The sequence below is a fragment of the Neolamprologus multifasciatus genome, chromosome 9, assembly GCF_963576455.1.
Source record: "Neolamprologus multifasciatus chromosome 9, fNeoMul1.2, whole genome shotgun sequence".
Taxonomy (NCBI): domain Eukaryota; kingdom Metazoa; phylum Chordata; class Actinopteri; order Cichliformes; family Cichlidae; genus Neolamprologus; species Neolamprologus multifasciatus.
The window spans coordinates 2,990,436-3,012,941 of record NC_140447.1 but is presented as its reverse complement, the minus strand read 5'-3'; the positions used below and the strand labels follow the sequence as shown (position 1 = coordinate 3,012,941).

The window sequence follows — 22,506 nt, the reverse complement described above, 5'->3', positions numbered from 1 at the left end:
TTTGGAAAAAAGCTTTTGGCATATGCCATGTTTTCCGCACTATAAGGCGCACATAAAATCTACAGTGCGTCTTATGTATGAATTCTTGTTGTGCTTACTGACCTCAAACCGATTTTATGTGGTAAAAATCAAAAATCTGTCAAAAATGTTTTAGTACGACTTTGGTAGCTATGAAGCTGCACTGCTGGATGGATGGTTGGAGCCAGTGTTGCCAACTCCTCAGTAAGGAAAGTCGCTATTGGTTGTCCTAAAAGTCGCTAGAAGTCGCTAAATGACGTCATCACCTAATTTGCATAATTGGTCATGCTAATGTAATTGTAGCCTACGCTGCTGGAGAGAGAAATAACATCGTGGACGAGACATAAAGTGAGCAAAAAACGTCCTAAATGCATTTAGAATTTATTTAGAACTACAAATTAAATTTCTTTTAGCAATTATTGTTTTTTGTAATGTCACAATTCCAACCCTGCTCCTTTACCCGGGCTTTGACCGGCAAAAGTGACCCGAAATAGGCACTCTGGTGGAGTTACTTTGTGTGTGTGTGTGTGTTTATAAGTAGTTTTAAACCTGATCCACAAAACAGCATAAGAGTAAAAGAAGAACTGACTGCGTTACAGCACTCGCTGCTTGTTGAGAGTAAAAGCGATATGCGCTTTCACGTCTTTTTTTAGCGACTTTTTCTAGAAAAAAAGTCGCTAGGGGGTCTGAAAACTCGCTAAATATAGCGACAAAGTCGCTAAGTTGGCAACACTGGTTGGAGCATTACGGCTACTCTAGTCAGGAGCCTCGCGGAGGAATCTGGGTCCTAAACTCCGTCACCTTCAGGTCCCAAAGTCAAACAAAGTTTAAAACTGTCTAAATTCTTTCATCTTTAATAAAATGATCAGCTTTGCTGCTTTACCAGGTGTAACAATTGAGTTTAACATCCAGGCATCCATGAAAACAGGATTTATTACATTTAACAGAGTTAGAAGTTAGCAGGAAGTTAGCTCGCTAGCTTCCACCTAAACATGATATAGCATGTTCTGAGAGATTTCTGAAAAATTCAAGCGTACAGCTCTGCTATCACTTCCAACATAAATGAAGACAGAAAACTAAACAGCAGTGACGTTTGTAGGGTTACTGAAGTTGGGCTAGCTGGTATATAATGATGTGCTACGTGATCGCTAGCGACACAACTATGTTAGCATAACATTAGCACAGTGAAGCTGGAGGATGAACGCTAACTTTTTTCCACTCGATAAAAGTTAACGTGAGGGTTCCCGAAGTTTAGGGATAAATGCAATCTCATGGCAGGATGCTGTAAACGGACCAAACTTCAGTCAGCACAACAACTGAGATAATCCATCCACAATACGAGGTTAGTCATTAATATACTGCAACAACATGGGAAAAGAGCAGCTGCGAGAGAATTCAGCATTAATGTCTTTATGCATGCTCAGTCATCCAGGTAAGTAAATCAGTGGGCTGGTTTCAGTCATTATGTAAATGTTCTGTTTATAAGATTTGGGGAAACCTTATAAACACTCATCCAGGGAAAACCTGGATGAGTGACGAAACGTTTCTCCCACAAAACGCTACGTCCAGATGAACAGAATCAACTTTTGGAGATTCAGCATTAATGAATTGATGGTACGTAAGTGGAGGAAGCAAGAAGAATGAGTCGAGTAAAGTTTGACTTATCTGACTGTTTTGTTTCGTGCCTTATAATCCGGTACGCCTTATGGTCCAAAAAATACAATGGTAATATATAGCATGTATATATTGTCAGTGTGTATTCACTGATGTGAAGACTCTGGTCGTCATCCTTTTTCTCATCATAAGATCACCTGCAGAGTGCATTTTCAATTCCAGAATGGGCATAATTATCACCATAAATCATGTCTGAATCCTGACCTGCCCACATATGCACTTGTGTGAGCGGGCACAAACACTGCTGAATAATGCACCCACACACCCCTAGAGTTCAGTCGAGTGCCCCCCACAGCTGAGTGTCGCCTCGTGGAGTATCTTGAGGGATATTTTTAGCCATCTGTGTGAAACTGAAAAGCACTGCCATGAGGACTGTTAAAAGTGCAGATGTCAAGACACATTCAAGTGCAGTTAGGGCAAAGTTGTATTTGAGGACAGCACCGGAGGGAGGAGTCTTAAAGCAAAGAGAGGAGCAGTTTACAGAGCCGCCTGTGCCACGAGACGATTTGTTTTCCTCACTTCACCCACAACATGCTGTTCGTTCCCCACGTCGATCTAGTCGATCGGGGTAGCAGAGGCCAGCATCATTGGAGAAAGTCATCCTCGCTAATATTTATCCCTGAAACGGTGCTATATTTTCTTACTTAACTGGTTGACTTGAAACTACAGACAAAATTAACTAGCTTAGACGTTAAGAGGCAAGTCGAATACAGGTGACGTGCTGACAATACACGACTCAAAGTGAAGCTCAAGCCAGAGCTCGGGCTGTCCAGTAGACTGCTTCAGTGTCAGCCCTGCTTTATTTGACACTCTGTGCTTCAGAGTGACAAGACAGGGCAAGAGATGACAAGACATCAAGTTTGAAACCCAAAATGTCACATATCTGGTGTGCACCTGCTAAACCACCAAGGCTGTCACATTGTCTTTCTGCAAAGTCACGTTTCAACACAACGACAGGATACCAGAGGACTAGTCTGCTCTTATTCATAGGCTTACAAAGCAACAACTACCTCTGAAGACAGTGATGTGGAGACAGAACGATAAGGACCACGCTAAATGAGAAGAAACACAATGCTTGACCTTCTGTGTGGTTTGCTCACAGGAAAGGATCAAAGGTAATAATGTAAAGAAAAGGGAGCCTATGAAGCCGTGCACAGCGCCAAGGACTGTGAAGGTGATGACTCACCTCACAGGCAGCAAAGTTTAAATAGCACACACTCACACCTACACCTGGGAGGTGTTCAGTACAGCTGCAGCCATAAAAAAGACTGACTGAACAGCAATGACACTTTCATCATTAATCTTCAATCAAATCTTCTATCGGTGCAGAAGAAGAGCCACAGGCACAGAGGTATGTGCTCGGTGCTTTGTGCAACTGGTTGATATCTCAACAACTTGCTTACACTTTATTTCACATTTAGTGAAGTCATGGTGTCATTTGAAACAGTGGAGATGGAGACTTTTGTCAATTTTGACACCGCGCCTCCTGAAACTTTGTGGGGTCTCAGAGGGGAGTGAACAAAGGGGAAGTGCACAACATCAACGGCTGATGGCAGCCAAAGGCAGCACGCAGCATCCATCTGCTTGGTAGGGGTGCTGATGGCTTTGGAAGGCTTTCATTTCTCACATCGCGTGAGATTTATTTGGCACGCGTGCCTTTGTAGACATGCGTAAACTTGGAAAAAAGGACACTAACAATTAGAAAAATAAAAAAACTCAAGTCCAAGCCAGCAGACAAAGAAAAAATAAACTCTTGTGAGCTCAGTTATAAGGATATTTGTAGCTAGACGTTAATTACAGTCTTTTCAATTGACTCTTTGCTCCAATTTAGACTGATGAGTTTTCAATCAACTCAGGTCTGCTGTATCAGAAAGTTACGTTAGCTTCGTTGGCATTTAGGGACTCAAAGTACCTGCCTCAGTATAACAATAATAATAATAATAACTTTATTTATAAAGCGTTTTCAAACAAAGTGCTGTACAGCTATTTGAAACTTAAAAGATAAATAAAACATAGCAATACAGGTAAAAGACAATATAAGTTAAAAACAGTTAAAAACTAAAAGCCATAGAATTAAGAGCTGTAGGATCGGGTGAACAAATGTGTCAACTTACTTTTAAAAACCTCCACACGCCTGCCTAATATCTTGAGGGATACACACTTTGGATCCATGTGATTACAACCACATTTCAAAAGTCGCTATGAGAGACCGGCTCACTTTGTGTTTACACGTGCACATCGTGACCTCAGTAGCTAGATGCTGGTCTGACTGCTGCGTTAGTCTTGATGTTAAAAAACAACAAAAACACTTATTAACAGTTATTATGAAACAAATACATCAAAAGAAAATTTGTATTTTTAATATCTGCTACTTAAAAAATGCCAGTGTGCAACAGTCCACTCTGGGTGGACACGTGTGTGTGTGTGTGTGTGTCTGTGTGTGTCTTCTGCTGCCCCTGGACAATGTGTGAGGTTCCACCACCGTTCCAATAATCTTTAGGGGTGGGGGAAAAAATGGATACTGTGTAGCATCGTGATATTTTGTTTGCTAATAATGTATGGATACAGGGACAGCAGAAATCGATATTTTGTTACAAAAAGGTTTTTGTGCTCTGACTTCAGAGCATGTTGATCCTTTTTCTGAGCAAGAATCCTGACATTCTTTCACTGTCCAAATGTGTTTAACTTGTTTTTGGCAGCAATAAACATGACAGTTTACTTATTTTCATTTAAGACATGTTTTATTTTAATTAAGTTTAAAACTTTTTTATTTAATGTAAAATTATATTTTGTTTTAATTTACTTTCAAATTCTTCAGTTGCTGAAGGGGCTGCATAGTTTTCATAAACTGCATAGTTCAGAATAGCTATAATTGTACCAGATGGTTGATTCAGTTAAGTTGGACTAGACTGTAATACAAACCGTTCAGTTTGTCAACAATCAAACTGAAATGAGAGAAAGACTGAGTGTGAGACTTTGTTATTAGAGAAAATGAATATTGATAAAGTTTACCTTTATGTACAGAATCTGAATATCGCAAAATATTTTAAAAATTGCAATAATATTGTATCGTGCGTTAAGTATTGTGATAATATCGTATCGTGGGATGTCTGGTGATTCCCACCTCTAATAATCTTGAGATGTGTTTTGGAGAAAGAAACAAAGAGATGAAGGGAATAGTAAAAGAGAGGAATAACCTACAAGAGCGAGGCTGTGATAGTGGGACCAAGTGAGAAAGACAGAGGTTAGAGGAACATGGCCAGGAGGGATGAATACACAGCAAGAAATAGCTGAAAAGTCAAAAAAATTATTAAAGACTGACAAAGTGAGCGGCAATGACCGAGCCTGACAGGGGACGGTCTGCATGACACACAGCCATAAATGTAATTTCTATTATAAAGATTGTTAGTGCATGTTCATAATCTGGAACATTTGGATCTGCATGGCCGTTTAGTCATGCTCCGCTAACTTAAGCGGTGCGCACAGAGGAAGAGACCAGCAGCGATGTGACGACCAGAGAGCACATGACTGTCAGCAACATCTTGTAACTTGTAGCGATGGCGGATGATAAAAACAGTGACAACATAAAGTGAGGTGAGTTAAACCAGCAAGCGGTTAAAGCACCTACGAAAGGCAGAGAAATGAAAAGTTTCTCAAGCTGAGAGTCTCTGCCTGTGACCAACTGTCAGCTGCAGGCGCACGCAGCAAGTCAACTGTTGTAAACATGTGTCTGTATATCCAACAGGATCGTTCTGCTTCCAGATTTAACTTATCTATGAGCATGTTTGTCAGCGTCTTCTAAAGGAACTACAGAGGATTCTGATCTGATCTTCAGCTAAGATTAAAGATCAGAACATCTGATGTTGTGTAAGTCATTAAAAGATGGATATTGTACATGCTCAGTGTTGGGTGTAGCACGTTCAAAAGTAACGTGTGACTGTAATCGCACTCGTTTTTGCAGTAATGCATGATGTGTTTCCACGTGACACAAAGGTTCTTCAGTTTTGTGCAGGTAGGAGGACATTACTTGCTAACTGCTAACACAACTTTGACTGTGAGCAAGCATCTGCACAGGCAGCATGCTAACACAAAGCTGAATGAATGCTAACTGCTAACACAACTTTGACTGTGAGCAAGCATCTGCACAGGCAGCATGCTAACACAAAGCTGAATGAATGCTAACTGCTAACACAACTTTGACTGTGAGCAAGCATCTGCACAGGCAGCATGCTAACACAAAGCTGAATGAATGCTAACTGCTAACACAACTTTGACTGTGAGCAAGCATCTGCACTGGCAGCATGCTAACACAAAGCTGAATGAATGCTAACTGCTAACACAACTTTGACTGTGAGCAAGCATCTGCACAGGCAGCATGCTAACACAAAGCTGAATGAATGCTAACTGCTAACACAACTTTGACTGTGAGCAAGCATCTGCACTGGCAGCATGCTAACACAAAGCTAGCCAAGAAGCCAGAATGATGCTGAAGCTGAATGAACGCTGAGCTCCGCCCACCAGCCAGAACTTGATCTCCAACAAGTAATAAAGGCAGTGATGAACAGTTTCCACCTGTGCATGTCTCTACAGTAGAATCAGTGTTGCAATGGCTTTAAAGTTATTAATGTATGGACCAGTATGGACACGGACCCTCAGTGTCAGACTGCGTTCACTCTTCTAATACTTTTTTGTCTGCTTTAATGTCAGTTTGTTGCTAACTCATTGGCCAAAACCTAATCTTTAAAAGTGACATCAGACTGGGGTGGCTGTAGCTCAGGTGGCAGAGCGGATCAGCCACTAACCAGAAGGTCGGTGGTTCAATCCCAGGCTGCTCCAGTCTGCATGCCAAATATCCTTGGGCAAGATACTAACCCCATGTTGCTCTCCGATGCATCCATCGGAGTGTGAATGTGTATGAATGTTAGCTACTTAGCACTTAAGTTTAGAAGTGCTTGTGTGAATGGGTGTGATTGGGTGAATGAATTAGCTGTATAAAGCACTTTGAGTGCTCGGACAGAGTAGAAAAGCGCTATATAAGAACCAGTCCATTTACCATTTACCATAGACTACAATATCGTCCAATCCAATGCTTCAAGCGTCTGCAGCTGCGATGCTTCCAAAACCTCTGCAAACGGTAGGACGAGAAACTGGTCAATATTTTATACAGTCCAACGCTGCTGCTCATCCATGCCCATACTCAGCATTAGAAAAGAGGCCGTTCCAATAACACAGGCAGAAGCACATTAAAATTTCACAGCGTTCATTTTCTACTGTAAACAGAAGAGCCGGTGAACCACGAGCACCGAGGCAAGCACCAGCTCATCGGCTTGACACCCGTTTAATAATGCAGAACCAAATCATGTCTGTTTGGTAAAGGTGTGTTTGTGCACATAGCTCCTGTTGGGCGGCTGACTCTGCTGAACTGCACACACTGCCTTTCTACCAGCAACCGGCTGAGATTTCATCCGGAGCTCAACAAAAACATTTCGATTCACCGACTGTCGAAGTGCAACGATGCAGCTTGCTGCTGGAGGTTAGAGATACCCGGGGTGCTAATGCATCACATCATTGCTACATATTCTAACAAAAGTCCAACCAAAACCATCCATCTTCAGGATCTCCATCCATCTTCATCCGCTTTATCCGAGGCCGGGTCGCGGGGGCAGCATCCTAAGCAAAGAGGCCCAGACCTCCCTCTCCCCAGCCACCTCCTCCAGCTTATCCGGGGGAACACCAAGGCGTTCACAGGCCAGCCGAGAGATATAATCTCTCCAGCGTGTCCTGGGTCTGCCCCGGGTCCTCCTCCCGGTGGGACATGCCTGGAACACCTCACCCAGGAGGCGCCCAGGGGGCATCCTTGTCAGATGCCCGAACCACCTCAGCTGGCTCCTTTCGATGTGGAGCAGCAGCAGCTCTACTCTGAGCCCCTCCCGGATGGCCGAACTTCTCACCCTATCTCTAAGGGAGAGGCCAGCCACCCTTCGGAGGAAGCTCATTTCTGCCGCTTGTATCCGCGATCTCGTTCTTTCGGTCACTACCCACAGCTCGTGGCCATAGGTGAGGGTAGGGACGTAGATCGACCGGGAAATTGAGAGCTTCGCTTTTACACTCAGCTCCCTCTTCACCACGATGGGAACACACCACTCAGATAGTGAATGATCTGCAGTTTGTATCCTGTGACACGTAAAGAGAGCCTGACTTTTAATGTGTTTATCACAAATCAGCAGTCTGTAATCTTGGCAGACTTAAGGTACTAAAAGATCCAAAGTATAGAAAGAAACACACAAACACCCATAGACACATTTAAACACTGAGTTTACTTCATCGCCCCCGTTCCCCGGTTCCCCTGAGCCGGAGTCAAATCCCATCCTAACCTTTTCTCTTATTCCAACACTTACGTTTCAAATTAAGGGCTGGAGGCCTTTCTTTTTCATTTACAGCATCAGCTTGTGCACACATAACCACATAAGATTCTGACACTGGCCCGAAGCTTTTATCTTTCACCAAAAGACCAGTGTGATATTATTAGCTTCAGCCTGCTGATAAGTTCAGGCGGTGGACAGAGTCGCCTTTTCACGCAGAACACTCACTGCTGTTTGGACAAGACAGCGTGAAAGCTCTGTTGTAGTGAAATATAGATGAACACATGTATTCTAGGCTAAAACACAGTGTGGGAGTGTTAACTTTAGTGCTGTCACATCCAAAGACAAGAACAACTCTCACTGAAAGGTTGTTACTTTCAAAGACGAACAAACGAGTGCATCAAGGAAAAGGGAACTCGTGTAACTGATAAAGTCTTCTTCAAGTAACCCCTGTGTCCTGTGTGCAAAGGAGTTAAAAACAAATAACTGCTAAATGAAATAAATGAAACTGTAATCAGTTACTGAGAAAATAAACTGTAAATGTAGAATACAGGAGTCACTCTGTTGCTTTACAGTCTTCTGGTATATTTCCTGACAATTGCAACAAACAATAACGAGCAGCAGCTACATCGACACGGACTCGTGCATGCGAGCAAAATGCACTCCGATACTGAGCATTGAATTCAATTTGTTCTCCTGTCTTAATCTATTCTGGCTGTTGTCTGCCTGTTAAATTAAAGCTCCAGGCAACCTGAGTCTATCATCCCTGCAACCAGCTGACCAACACAAGAACCTCTTTCTTTGCTGGAGATCCAACAGTCCAATAATTTCCTTGTGACACCGTGAAACAGTCGAAACATGAGTGCATAGAGGAGAGCTTGTTTATCTGCAGAGAAAATACGGATAAAATGTTCAAATGCTCAAAGTAAAATGTCTCCAGCAGATACATTATATCATTCATGTCATTTATAGCTGAGTTCAAAACCTCGAAACATTTTAAAAGGATAAGAAATCAGTTTAAAATGAACCTTTCTAAACGTGCATATACTGTGTGTAAGGATCAGACTGTCTCCTCTAAAATGTCATTAAATGACCAGAACTGTGGGTCATTTTGCACCGCTGAGATCATGAAGCACTCACAGTTTAATCTTCTATTTTGTTAATTTAATAAAATGCAAGGATGCATCAACATCTCGCATTCTTGCAGACTGTTACTTACATCATTCCCTGATCGTTCAAGAATAGGGATGGGTACCGGTATCTGGTGCCATGATGGCACCAGTTCTGACATAAACGGTAGTAACCAAACCAAAAAGCAGCGCACATTTCGGTGCTTTATTTTCCTGAGCTGTGATACACTTTAGATTCTAGCCAATCATTTTATGTTTCCGAGGATAGTAGGCGGGTCCAGGTGCGTACGTTCTTTTAGAGCAGAGCTATAGATTAAAAATGCCCAAGGCGAAGCGGTCAAAGTCTGGCTGTACTTCACAGCAAAAGATGCAAACTCAGCAGCTGCAACAAGTGCTTTAAGCTGATACTGTGATACTGTCAAAGGAGGTAACACCTCAAATCTGATGAAACACCTGGCGACGCATAGCGTTTTTTTAAAAGCCGAGAAATGCGCCGTATTTGATAGCTTGCTGCGAGACCTCACACCGAGCGCATCTACTGCGGGTGTGGTGCCTGTTATCGACCCGGAGTTAGCAACATCCCCCAAAAACCCGAAGAGGAGAGTCCTGGCCCCTAGCCCTGCCAGTGTAGCAGAAATGATGAGGATGATGATGCAGCAGCAGCCGTTCTTCTCTGCGTGAGTAGCTTAATGTTGTTCGTGTGTAATTTACGTTGAGTAGGCTAACCACGTTATTACATTAATGCATGTAAGGTGAACTTGCAAACATCATCATAGCTACATGCGGCTGTCTTCTTGTTTGATGGCAGATACTCCCTTCACCCTGGACAAAAAGGCTAAAATGACCAAAGAAAAAGTGGAAAACAGTTAAACATGAGAGGTTTTTGGACAAAGTTTGTGTTTTTTTCCATTGTTTAAGCTGCTTCCAGCCAAGAGTGATACCATATATGCCCCATAGCTGCAGAAAAGGCTAACATTGTTATCTTTTTACAAAAAAACTGCTGAACATGAGAGGTTTTTGGACCAATTTTGTGTTCTCCATCCTTTAAGCACCTGTTTGAGCACCGTTTAAGCACCGGCACCGTTTCAAAAGTACCGGTTTGGCACCGGTATCAGATAAAACCTAAACGATACCCATCCCTATTCAAGACTCCTCAGGATGTTTGTATTCAGTGTGCATGTACATATCAAAAGAAAAAAGCAGGAAGTACTGTCAAGTGTGAAAACAGCAATTGCTGGAATATTCCATCAGTGGTGGGAATAGTGTTACCAGTGTGTCAATAACACTGGAGCACTGAAAACCTTACTGGTGAACAGCTGACCACATGACACCTACACCAATCAGGTTATGACCCCGACAGGTGACGTGAATAGCACTGATTAACTCTTCACGGTGGCAGCTGTTAGTGGGATATATCCGGGAGTGAACATTTAGTCCTCAGAGGTGACGTGTTGGAAACAGGAAAAATGGTCAAGTCTGAGGATTTCAGCGAGTTCGACACGGGCCATGTTGCCATGGCTAGAAGACGACAGGCCTGTGATGCTTGTGGGGACCAAAGCCTGGATGGTGTGGTCCAGTCCAGCAGACAGGCTACTGTAGCTCAGATTGCTGAAAAGGTTGATGATGGTTCTGCTAGGAAGGTGTCAGAGCAAATGTATTACAGATGGCTAGCTGCAGACTGCAGGGTGTCCATGATGACCCATGTCTACTGCAGAAAGCACCAACAGTAGGCTTGTGAGCATCAGGACCACAGAGCAATGGAAGAAGGAGCCCTGGTCTGACTGCTCACCAGGGGAACCTCTGACACCTCTGGCACTATGGGAAGAAGGCAAGGCAGTGTGATGCTTCGGACCATGTCCTGCTGGGAAACCTTGGTTCCTGCCATCTAAGCATTGTTGCAGACCATGTACACCCTCTCATGGAAACAGTATCTCCTGATGGCTGTGGCCTTTTCCAGCAGGATCATTTACCCTAAATGCAAACATGATTCAGGAATGGTTTGAGGAGCACAAATTTGAGGTGCTGACTCCAAATTCCCCAGATCTCAGTCCAACCGAGCATCTGTGGAATGTGCCGGACAAAAGCTCCGATCCATGGAGACCCCGCCTCACAACTTACAGGATTTAAAGGATCTGTTGCTAACATCTTGGTGCAGATACTGCTGCAGGGGTCGAGCTCAGGGCCATGGCCTCCAGCATGATGTTAGGGGGTCATAATGCCTGATCAGCGTATGTCACGCTTGTCATGTTGTATCTGTGCAATCAAAAAGGGCTACCTGTCATAAGGAAACCTTGGATTATTCCATCCATTTAACACATGCCATCCATCTAAGCAGCCTGCATGTCTGTAGGTGCGCATGTATATATTTATAGCCATATGGTGTGAGTATGATTTGACTGGTATGAGGGCATCTGTGTGTGTGTGATATCTGCCTGCTGACAGGCTGGCTTCCTTCTTGACCTTTTTCTCTCCAGCTTTGACATTTCCCACTAAGACATAACAAAGGAGTAGATTTCTCCAGCCTCAATCTTTCTCCCTCCTCCCTCCTCCTCCTCTTTCTAACTGCAGCCTTTTGCAACAAAATTCATCAACACCATCAGCTCTTAGGTTTGTTGCTGCCCTCGGATATCTTTGTTTCTCTCTTCCTCTCCCCGTATCTCCCCCATCGTCTCATTTCTGTCTCTCTTTTTACCCTTTGTCTCGATCTTTCTCAGCCTCCCTTCCTGCCTCCCTTCTATCCGTCTTTAGCTCCCTCTGCCTTAGAAGGGACTTGAAATATAAATGCTGCAATGAAACAGCCACACAAGCAACTGCTGTTGCTGACATATGCTCTGCACACACACAAACGCACAAGCCTTTAGTGTTAATCTACGACACACTTCAGAGTGAGCTTAGGTTTTTAATCTCTCGACTGTGTGTGTTGAGGATCTGCTTTTATCTACAGCTATTCAAACTACAGATATGGAGGTGGGGGTGTCCAGAAACTGCAGTTTGACAAGAACCCATGCCATGAGGGGATTTAGTCGGAGTTGAGGAAGCAGAAATCCACTCGAAACCCCCACCGCCTTCTGGGAGACATTGTTGCCATATTAGCCAGGTTTGCAGAAGTTCAAAATAATAAATAAACAAATGTTGAGCTTGATATTCTGTTCATAACAGACTAAATATCCAACAGTGACCGCAGCGCACACGTTGTGCAGTTCTGATGAGTCTTCATGTGCCTTTAAAGGGAGCTGCATGTGATCTGAGGATGCCAGCTAGCATTAGCTTCAAACGATGCACTCCACTCGAACAAAAGATGCTACAAAAGCACATGCACATACAGACCTGTGCTATATTCCATCTATTATAAAGCTTATTACAGGACATCATCTTTGCTCTTCTGATTTTACTATTGAAAGTTTTGGGTATTCTCAGAAATATGAATCCAAACACAACAATTATAGATGGAGAAAGAGCTTGGGTGGAGGTGAGCTGCACAGTGGTTAAAGAGGCCCAGCATACGCTGTATGAGATGTGTCAAACGGACAGGTGTCAGCTGATGTGGGCTGGCTGAGGGATCCTTGAACTGTGCAGAATTTTTCATGCTTGCTGGTAGTTTGATTATCTTGATATCAGCAGTGTGATTCATCCTGGCCTTCTCCATCATGTGCGCAAGAAGCGTCTGTTATGGCTGCAGAGGAAACCTCGATGGGAAACGTCTTCAAATACCCGTTCCTGCATTTACCCGGAGAGAAAAATGTGAGTTGTATACTTGTGTGACTTTCTCGCACACTTCTCATGTCGGCAAAAAGGGAAGTTTGACACACAGCTAACGTTCGATGTGATAAGAATAACAAAACACTAATCTTTGCTCTTCTCTGTTCCCTGGTTGTAGGGTACTTTAGAGAATAGACACTACAGAATGTAGCGCCTGCTGCATTATGAGACACTGACTTTAAAGTGACCTTGTTTGCCGTCATCCCACCAAGAGGTCAAAGAGCGAAGCAGGGCTGGCGATGCACAACGTTTCGGTCCACTGCTCTGCATGGATGGATGGGCTCGTCTACATCAGCGCTGCTCGACCCAGCAGTTGTTGGAGGACTACAACTGTTCTGCATATGCACAGCTATCACGCTGAATCACCGAGTGTGTGTGAAGACCCCAGCTCACATGTTCACAGCAAAAAGATCACCTGCTCACGCATGGCAACACACACACACAGAAATGGGCGCGTGTGAGCGTGCTTGGTGGACGTAGTCGTGTTATGAGTGTTTACTGTTTCCACTGAGAGAGTTTACGCTGTAGTATCAAGAGATAACGGATCACCTGTGACGTAATTTTCAGGAGCAGCTGCACTGAGGCACGTTTGGTCCTGTGGGATCGTCCCTTTGTGTCACAGCCCGTTACTTCACTAATCACTACCCTCATTCATAGATTATTATCCAAGTCACTGATATTCCAGAAACACCTTCAAACACAGATTCACATATTTATCCAGCACACAGTGTGGATGCATGAGCACGTGTGACGGGGAAACCCCACCCTTCTGAAAGACGACAAGCAGGTGAGGCGCTGCTATGTATGAGTTAATGCTTTAAACTGAATAAAGCAGGTGGGCAAATATTTTGAGCTACATTAAAATCTGCTGTGTGGTTTTTGTAGCACAGCACGGTTACAGTAGCAGCGCATGGATGTGTCTCATGCTGTTACTGAAGCAGAATCGAGCTCTTTGTATGTGTCCGACACAGTCTGGATGCTTTCGTCTTAAAAAGTAGCAGAGCAAGCAAAGCAGCGAATGACAGTTTGTGCTTAATAAGCCATCTCATCGCTCCATGTGCACAAACCGTCTGTTTGTGAGCGGCAGCCAATCAGAAGAAAGTGATGGCAGTCTTAACCCTTTAAGACCTACCATAGAACCAAGTCCGCCAGAGCTTATATTATATTTTTACATGCTGTGGAGCCATTTTTGGGAGCATTTCAAGTTGCTATACATCAATACAACCATTATAGCCCACATTTTAATAATATGTCTGCATTAAGTGCATAGTAATTACATAAATTGCAAAAAAGTGCAATAAACTGCAAAAAAATTGAAAATCGTTTTTGTTTTTTTACATATATTTCTAGTTAGAGAAATTTAAGAGGCTTATCCCTCAAAACTGTAAATACAAAAAAGTTGCACAAAATAGTTTCCCACCACAGGAAATTTATTTTGAGTGTCTTCATAGTTTTATTTTTGAAATACACCAATTTTTATACACTGCAGGAAAAACGAAAATAAATATTATAATGCAAATTTGCAAAAAAGCAGCATATGCATCAAAATAAACTATTTCCAGCAGTGCAATATGAGTCCTAAGCATCCCAGAAACCACACAGAAAGTCATAAAGTCAAACATAACTTTTAAAAACACCAGTATAGGCTCATGAGGCCCTGAAGGTAAAAAACTACATTTCCGCGAAAATAACGTCACTTCCGGTTTCCGGACTGTTTCACCTTCTCTGTGTTTCCTGTCTTCTTCATATTGAGTTCTGCTTCCTGTATCTCATTATTCCTGATTTGTTCCTGGCGTGTTTCCTCCTGGTCTTGTCTTGTTGTCTGCCCTTGTCTTTGTGTGTCCTGCTCTGCGTGACTCCTGGACTTCTGGATGTTTGGATTCCCCGGTGTTTTGAAATTAGTTTATTACTCAGTGAAATCAGCATTAAAGGCTCACTTTATGTCTCCAACTGCTTGCTGCACAGCTAAACCTGACATACAGAGCTGTAAATGAGCTAAATAGGTCCCCTTTAAATAGAAGGACTTGACCTAAGTGACTGACACTGATGATTGTTCTAATATTTCCAGGCCTGCTCTTGACTTGACATTTTAGCTGTTTTCAAGTTGCCTCAGTGTAAAGCACAGGCAGCCTCCCAAAGCTTAAATAAGCCAAAGTCTTCATTGTGATGTATTAACATCAGGATAACTCTGCTGTATTTATCACTGGTCTGACTGCTTTTCCTTTCTCCAGGGAACATAAACGGTGCTTTTGGCGAGCTGTGAACATCGATCTTAAACTAAGCAGGTCTGTGTGGCGGCAGTTTGTTTAACAAAATCACGAGCTGGCGTGCTTTGAATGTGGCAGCGGGATGAGTCATCCTAGTGTTGAGAAATCACAGTTTCAGAACTACTTAGAGCAGCGGTCCCCAACCCCCGGGCCTCGGACCGGTACCGGTCCGTGAGTCGTTTGGTACCGGGCCGCGAGAGTTGAGGCTCAGGTGTGAAATGTATAGTTTTCAGGGTTTTTATCGGTTTTCAGCGTTATTTTGTTATCGTTTTTATCGTTTACTCGGTTTTCCTGGGTCTTTTCACGTGTGTTATGAATAAATCTTCTTTTTTTCGGTACCGGTACTAGTTTTATTTTGTTGTATTTATCCGCGACACCCTAACCCTTTAAGACCTACCATAGAACCAAGTCTACCAGAGCTTATATTATATGTTTACATGCTGTGGAGCCATTTTTGGGAGCATTTCAAGTTGCTATACATCAATACAACCATTATAGCCCACATTTTAATAATATGTCTGCATTAAGTGCATAGTAATTACATAAATTGCAAAAAAGTGCAATAAACTACAAAAAAATTGAAAATCGTTTTTGTTTTTTTAACATATATTTCTAGTTAGAGAAATTTAAGAGGCTTATCCCTCAAAACTGTAAATACAAAAAAGTTGCACAAAATAGTTTCCCACCACAGGAAATTTATTTTGAGTGTCTTCATAGTTTTATTTTTGAAATACACCAATTTTCATACACTGCAGGAAAAATGAAAATAAATATTATAATGCAAATTTGCAAAAAAGCAGCATATGCATCAAAATAAACTATTTCCAGCAGTGCAATATGAGTCCTAAGCATCCCAGAAACCACACAGAAAGTCATAAAGTCAAACATAACTTTTAAAAACACCAGTATAGGCTCATGAGGCCCTGATGGTAAAAAAAAAAACTACATTTCTGCGAAAATGACGTCACTTCCGGTTTCGGGCAGGTCATGGCGGACATGCGATAGTTCGCGCTGACGTCTATTCCAACATAGGAAGTGTTATGAACAGCTGATCGGATCGGCAAAGTGTGTTTCTGGAATATTATGTTTTTGTTGCTGCAAGTGCTTTTTATGCAGTTTTTGCAAAGCTTTATGTGGAAGGAAACTGTGACCGAGGACAAGCTGATGGCATAAGATGTAAGTACAACTCCTCAGGTTTCATATGCAAAAAAAATAATTGCGCTAGCTCACATGGTTGCAGAGCTACCGGGATGTAAAAATAGTTACGCAAAACAGAGCGTGCCTGCTCTGACCGGCTTTAAAGGGTTAAAGGCCGGTCCATGAAAATATTGTCGGGCATAAACTGGTCCATGGCGCAAAAAAGGTTGGAGACCGCTGATTCAGAGAACTAATAGAGAATGTTTCATGTTTCACACACACACCAACCACAATATTAGACTCGGTGACGACGACACTGATCGTGTCGTTACAGTAAAACATGCTTATACGTGTCACACCCACTGAAACACAGTTTCTCCACAACACCATTAGAACGAGATTCTTTGATACCAGAGACCTTCTGAGATAAGACCGTGCAAAGAACATAAAGAAAACGGGAACACCGACTTGGAAGGCTAGTAATCAGATCAGACATAAGAGAAGTGCCGGAACGAGCCCGATCAACCCACAGTATCCTAAAGGTCAGCTGCCAGTGTCCTGGTGCCACACCACACGATATATCCCAGATTCCCTGATCGGTCAGACCTGTTTTCGTGACAGGAGGACCATATTAAGCAAACCGCCGTGTTGATGTTCGATATTCTGCATCTTTTAGACCAACTAATGTTTACCAGTGTACCCAGGATAAATAAACTCTATGCTGGGATCACATTTTAACAATTCTGAATCAATCATCTGGTTGAAGGTAGCTGAGCCCCAGGCGGAGCCCCCCACACCCCAAAAACAAAAGAGTGGAATATAGATTTACAAGACTGCAATATTCAGATGATTCCTCCTCGTGGGAAATTGGTGCATTTCCTCATCCCAGCGATGCCCAGAATCACTTCCTTCCTCCTCCTCTCCTCCGCCATCCTCTTCCTCTCACTTCTCACCAAAAAACACATCTCCCCCACCGTTGGGTGACAGGGCTGGGGTGCACATTAAGCCTTCTCAGAAGGTTTCTTAATCCCAGCCGAGCTGAGCCGAGCCAAGAAAAACACACAGAGGAGACACGAGTGTGATTTTTCCCCTGATGCTTTGCTCGTCATTTTCAACACCTCCACTTTGGTGAAGGCTGAGCTCCTCACATGCACACGCACAACTCGAAAATACACAAACACGTGTGGGAACAAAACGAACAAAATGCTCGAGCAGGCAACAAACACCAGCAGATGCCTGCTTGTTGTTTTCCAGCGGACCTGCAGGATTTGTCCAGTGTGCGAGACGCACTTCAGATGAGGATAGCGGCTCTTTGCTTCAGGCATGTTGTACAGAACAACTTTACAGCGTGTGAGAGTAAAGCCACACTTGCTCTTCTTGCTTCCTGCCTCCATCTTCCCATCGCCTTCATTCTGCCTCAGAGATCATAAAGCTTCACTTTTTCTTATTTGTGGGAAGAATTTCAATAGTAGTTTCATGTCGTGGTTAATATCAGCAGTATTTGACCCTCACTGCACCTCCTGTTTCTATAGCAGCGCAGCTCTGAACACAAAAGCTTCTCAAAGTTTTCTTTAACAAACGAAATCCACCCGCATGAAAAATTAATTGTTACACTGTTACAGTTAAAATAACACAATTTTTGCCATTTGATTTCAAATATAATTGTTACAATTTTAATTGTTACACTGTTACAGTTAAAATAACACAATTTTTGGCCATTTGATTTCAAATATAAATGTTACAATTTTAATTGTTACACTGTTACATACTATATGCTACACAGTGGCCCTGAGAGGTCACACGCACTGCAACTTAAGAAAACACCAGTAAATAGAAAAACATCACAAAAGCACACAAAAACAACCAAAGTTGCATAAAAAACCCCGACAACAGGCGTGTTTTAGCAAAAGCACGACGGAAAAACTGCGACAGAAGCCAAAACAGGAAGGATTGCACTGAGACAAAAGAGGCAAAGTATTCATCGTGATCATCGTTGTGAGGGAGAAAAAGATGCAGATGATGTGTTTAAATTCAGGATTCATAAAATAATGTAGATCCTTGTTTGCTATTAGCCACTTCCTGTTAGCTTGTCACTTCCTCAGCTGGTCGGTAAGGATGGGTACCGGTATCCGGTGCCATGATGGCAAGGAGGTAACACCTCAAATCTGATGAAACACCTGGCGACGCATAGCGTTTTTTTAAAAGCCGAGAAATGCGCCGTATTTGATAGCTTGCTGCGAGACCTCACACCGAGCACATCTACTGCGGGTGTGGTGCCTGTTATCGACCCGGAGTTAGCAACATCCCCCAAAAACCCGAAGAGGAGAGTCCTGGCCCCTAGCCCTGCCAGTGTAGCAGAAATGATGAGGATGATGATGCAGCAGCAGCCGTTCTTCTCTGCGTGAGTAGCTTAATGTTGTTCGTGTGTAATTTACGTTGAGTAGGCTAACCACGTTATTACATTAATGCATGTAAGGTGAACTAGCAAACACCATCATAGCTACATGCGGCTGTCTTCTTGTTTGATGGCAGATACTCCCTTCACCCTGGACAAAAAGGCTAAAATGACCAAAGAAAAAGTGGAAAACAATTAAACATGAGAGGTTTTTGGACAAAGTTTGTTTTTTCCGTTGTTTAAGCTGCTTCCAGCCAAGAGTGATACCATATATGCCCCATAGCTGCAGAAAAGGCTAACATTGTTATCTTTTTACAAAAAAACAGCTGAACATGAGAGGTTTTTAGACAAAGTTTGTGTTCTCCATTCTTTAAGCACCGGTTCGAGCACCGTTTAAGCACCGGCACCGTTTCAAAAGTACCGGTTTGGCACCGGTATCGGATAAAACCTAAACGATACCCATCCCTACTGGTCGGTCGAGTTACTCCCCAAAAACATGGAGAGCTAAACATCTTTAACTGAACCCACTGAGAGGAGATTCACCTGCATGCCTGTCAACACTATGAACAAGCTTCTTTTCGGCGGCCTGAGGTTGTCAGGTTGTTCAGCTGTATCAGGAATGAATGCAGTCTGCAACACTTTGTGTCATAAATAAATCAGAATGTTTATAATGCACGTTAAACTCAACAATGCTTAAACACTCGCAGCGTTTATGTAACTGGCACATACTTTATGAGAAGTGCAGCAGCATCAAAGAACGATAGCACGGAAACAGCTTCCAGTTAAAAGCTGCTGGCACAGCTGAGGGGACACCCATGTATGGTCAAAGAAACTGTACATTTGTGAGGGTGGATTTTCTTTATAATTGCTTCAAAACATTTTCTTATGTAATGCAGATCCACTGTCGTGTCCTATTTCTGGCTTAGCCAAACTCTTGCGTAACTTTTTAACAGTGGCAGCAGGTACGTTTAAAACTAAGGGTGCTTTCAGGTGTCGAACAGGGCCTGTCTGAAAGCTGTGTAGGAGGAAGAGAGAAAGCGAGAAAGAGAAAAAGACTGAGCCAAAAGTGGATATCTGACTGCCAGTCTGCATCACGACTACACGGTCTGCACAGTCGAGGCAAATGTGCTGCTTGTTTGACCGTTGATCTGTGCCTACTGGATGTGCTGGAGAGACAGGAAGCTAACCTCAGCATGTTGTTTATATTTCTGTGTCTGTGTATGTCTCCTCTCTCTGAGATAAGCGTAGCATACAGCTAGCATGAATGGCACATACCCTGTATGAGATTTAACAGGCTGCTAGCTTGGTTGGTGAGCTTTAAAGTATGAAGCTTTAGCTGGTTGTACAAGCAGTGATCTCTTTGTTGCTCTTTCTTTTCTTTTTTGTTTGTTTGTGGGGTTTTTTAAAGTGTATCTGTTTTTCTAAAATGAAACTACCTGCCATAACTGCAAGGGAAGGTCATTCCAACATTAGCAAAGCAGAAATCAGTTGCTCCTCTGCTGCTGTACACACCTCACTGTATTAGACCCACTATTGAAATGCAGTTGGCTGACAATAGGCAGCATAACAAAGAGCTGTCTATCAGTGTGGCTCTTTGCAAGAATCATTGCAGCTCTTCATTGTTAATTTAAAGGAGCAGACCGTCCTGTCCTCAGGGAGGATGCATGAACCTACCACGCTGTAGGCTGTGCCAACAACAGGTGCATCGATGCTAACAGGCTAATAACATTAATCCACAAGCATAGTGTGTCACAGATGTTTGTGTCCTGTACAAAAAAAATCCCAAAAGTAAAACAGCACATTTTTTTTAAAAAAAAGAAAACTTTTCACAGATTCCTACGGAGCCCCGCAGGGGACATGGGAGAAAAAAAAAATTAAGATGGACTTTTGCGAGATCTCGCAAAACTAACTCGGGATCTTGCAAAACTTTTGCGAGATCTCGCAAAACAAACTCGGGATCTCGCAAAACAAACTCGGGATCTCGCAAAAGTTTTAGACGTATTCAAAGCTAACGGGAGGTCGAGACCTCCCGTTAGCTCGAGACCTACTACAGCCGGGAGGAACACCGCTTTCCCGGCACATCGTGCCTCGACCTCCCGGTCGGCTTCGAGCCAGCGTCCGAAGAATGCGGCTAAAACGTTTGCGAGATCCCGAGTTTGTTTTGCGAGATCCTGAGTTAGTTTTGCGAGATCTCGCAAAAGTCCGTCTTAATTTTTTTTTCTCCCATGTCCCCTGCGGGGCTCCGTAGATTCCAAATCCATAATTTTGGCTTTAAATATTAAATTCTTATCTCTGGTTTTGACGTTTTTAACCGCACGTAAAAGACACTCTACATCTCTGTGACACTAGTAAATGTTTTTCTTTACTACCCGTGAAGCAGTTTGCACCACTAAAGGAAAAAGCGACCTTCTGAATGAGAATGTCAGAGCTCAAGGTCCGAAATATAAACCCCAGTTCTTTGAAGATAAAGTTTGTTTTTCTTTCCATAATTCTCTTGGTTTGCTACTGTGATCGGTGTCCACTCAGGACATTTAGTACAGCAGAATTTATCATCAGCATTTATGCAACAAATTCTGCAGACATCAGTTCGCTTGACTTTTGCATGAAAAATCTCTTTTCATTAGAAACATTAGTTGAAGGCCACTGACTTCAGTATTTATTGAGACTCTGATGTTAAACTGGTTAAGCTGACATGATAAACAGTGACTCTGTGTAGCCTAAAGACACCGCAGGCCAAACCAACAGCAACACGAAGGGACTGATACAAACACTCGAGCAACAGAAGATCCAACTGTCAAATGTTCCCTTTGCACCACTTCCAGGAACATATTGTGGATTAGCTACTTTACAGAATCCTTTAAAGCTTTGCTGATTGTCTTCTGGTGAGATTTTTGCTACAATTTTGCAACAAACTAGACAGATGGGCTCATGAATCTACACCGCCAAGAGAAGAGTGTGAAATTTGAAAGGTCAGTGCGACAGAATCCAGCCTTGTTTTGTGGTGTTAGCAAATGTTCTAACTACATTAACATTCACGTCAATGTACAAACTCAACAACTTGAAATGGCTTCGATCCAATGCTAGCTGCCAGTCATGAGAATATCTTTGTTCCAGTTACAAACTTAAATCTGAAAAAGTGGAATATCGAGTCCAGCCTAGTCTCGCTGCCCTTTTTCTCTGTTCTAGACCAATGGCATAATCACCCTTTCCTTGGATAACTCAGGCGTCCCCCCCTCACCTCTCTCCCTTCGGTGGGCAGACGTCGTGGGTGCTCTTTCGCCTCCCACCCGCGGCGGCAAGAGAGTGGCAGGCCGGGCGGGCGCGGCATCAGAGCAGACGGGCAGCAGGACGGGCGGCGGCAGTGTTTCGCGGCAGCAGTTTTGGTGAGAGTCGACTGGCGCAGGAAGACGTTAAGGAGCTTCAGCAGCAACGGCAGGACCATGGTCCTCAACGGCAGCTCACCGCAGAGGGGTCAGGGTCAGGGCGGCCCCCTGGGTTTCCAGGACCGCCTGCAGTATGAACCAACTCTGTGACTTCCTTACGTAGTGTTGGGATGACAAGGATTCACTGTTCAGAGGCAGTCCACAAGGAGTAGCATGGCATGGACTGAGTCTCATGCCTCGAGATGATGTCAGAAGTCACATGAAAGAGAGGAGATCATGCCATTCCCCTGCTTCCTGGGTACAGCTTATCCTCTTCGCTCATAGGATCCTTTTCCCTCGGGCTCAAGAACGGAGGGCGTCACATGCAGCTATTCAACAGCT

At 43.3% G+C, this 22,506-nt stretch overlaps 1 protein-coding gene and 1 long non-coding RNA gene across 4 annotated transcripts in view; both read right to left on the bottom strand.

The window, feature by feature from the left end:
- Positions 1-22,506, bottom strand: part of kcnh2b (potassium voltage-gated channel, subfamily H (eag-related), member 2b) — a 299,962-nt gene that overhangs the window by 47,456 nt on the left and 230,000 nt on the right. The window lies entirely within an intron of this gene.
- Positions 676-22,097, bottom strand: LOC146510780 (uncharacterized). The gene is made up of 2 exons (XR_014876082.1): positions 1,318-22,097; positions 676-1,286 (listed from the first exon to the last, which is right to left on the bottom strand). It is a non-coding gene; the product is annotated as an uncharacterized LOC146510780 (long non-coding RNA).